Raw genomic sequence first — 1,908 nt, forward strand, 5'->3', positions numbered from 1 at the left:
GCAGAACTGAAGGAGATAGAGACACAAAAAATCCTTTAAAAAAAAATCATTGAACCTGAGGACTTTAACATTTTGCTGGACTGAGCTGGTTGCCTCCTGCTATTGTGGAGGTGACTCACTTCATCCAAACTTCTTGATATTTTCACTTCTGGAGATCATATTTCTCTAATATCTTCCAGAAAAAAAGTCTTAAAACCACTTTAGCCTTTTTTCCAATCCAGCTCTTAAATTTTTTTCTCCTCTTCCCCAATAATAACATGAGTGTGGATCCAGCTTGTCCATAAAGCCTTCCTTATTCCAAAGCATCTGACTATAAAGACTCTTCACCTACACCTGTGATTTGTGGGCCTGAAGAAAACTATCCACCCTGCAAATGTCTTCTGCTGAGATGACTCACATGGAGAATGTCTCTATTCTTCCCTCCTCCATAGATCTGCTTATTCAGGACAGCCCTGATTCTTCTACCAGTCCCAAAGGCAAACCACCCACTTCTGCAGAGAATGGTGCCACAAAAAAGAAAGACAAGGTCCTGGTCAAGAAACAGAAGACCAGAACTGTGTTCTCTTCCACCAAGCTATGTGTACTCAATGATAGATTTCAGAGACAGAAATACCTCAGCCTCCAGCAGATGCAAGAACTTTCCAACATCCTGAAACTCCGCTACAAGCAGATTAAGACCTGGTTCCAGAACTTGAGAATGAAATCTAGGAGGTGGCAGAAAAACAACTGGCCAAACAATAACAATGGTGTGATGCAGAAGGCCTCAGCACCTACCCGTTCCAGCCTCTATTCTTCCTACTACCAGGGAAGCTTGGTGAACACAACTGGGAACCTTCCAATGTGGAGCAAACAGACCTGGAGCCATTCAACCTGGAACAACCAAACTCAGAACATCCAATCCTGGAGCAACCACTCCTGGAACACTCAGACCTGGTGCACCCTGTTCTGGAACAATCAGGACTGGAACACTCCCTTCTATAACTGTGGAGAGGAATCTCTTCGGTTCTGCATGCGGTTCCAGCCAAATTCTCCTGCCAGTGACTTGGAGGCTGCCTTGGAAACTGCAGGAGAAATCTATAATATAATATAGCAGACCACTAGGTATTTTAGTACTCCACAAACCATGAACTTATTCCTAAACTACTCCACAAACATGCAACCTGAAGAGGTGTGAAGACGAGTGAAATTGATATCACCCAATTTCAGTCTGGGCACTAGCTGAATCCTTCCTCTCCCCTCCTCCCCTCCCTCAAAGGATTTTTCTGGTTTGGAAACCACGTGTTCTGGTTTCCATTATGCCTACCCAATCAATTTGATGGAAGGTTGGGTAGGGTTGGAACCTAATCAGAGAAGTTTCTTTCTTTTCTCCTATTGGATATTCCTGGAGAAAAGACATTTTAATAACCTTGGCTGCTAAGGACACCATGATAGAAGCTATCTCTGGCTGCAGATAAATAGATCTAATCCTAGTTTGGATATCTTTAGGGTTTAGAATCTAACCTCAAGAATAAGAAACAAAAGTACAAATTGGCGTGATTAAATTATATTCCGATTGTTTGGGATCTAGAGGCTTTACTGATTTTTTTAAATACTCTCTTGAGGTCAGGCTTGGTGACTCACACCTCTAATCCTAGCACTTTGGGAGGCCAAGGCAAGCAGATCACCTTAGATTAAAAGTTTTAGACCAGTCTGGCCAACATGGTGAAACCCTGTCTATACTAAAAACACAAAAATTTAGCCAGGTGTGGTGGTGCGTGCCTGTAGTTCCAGCTACTGGGGAGGCTGAAGCAGGAGAATCACTTGAATGATTTTGCAGTGAGCCAAGATCATGCCACTGCATTCCAGTATGCTCAACAGGGTGCAACCTCATATCAAAAAAAAACAAAAACAACAAAAAAAACTTTATTG

General features: G+C 42.6%; 1 pseudogene; it reads left to right on the forward strand.

Moving 5' to 3' along the window:
- Positions 1 to 373: 373 nt before the first annotated feature.
- On the forward strand, positions 374 to 1,304 carry LOC116538956 (annotated as a pseudogene).
- The last annotated feature ends 604 nt before the right edge of the window (positions 1,305 to 1,908 follow it).

This window comes from Sapajus apella, unplaced genomic scaffold, assembly GCF_009761245.1.
Source record: "Sapajus apella isolate SASKATOON/1434 unplaced genomic scaffold, GSC_monkey_1.0 scaffold124, whole genome shotgun sequence".
Taxonomy (NCBI): domain Eukaryota; kingdom Metazoa; phylum Chordata; class Mammalia; order Primates; family Cebidae; genus Sapajus; species Sapajus apella.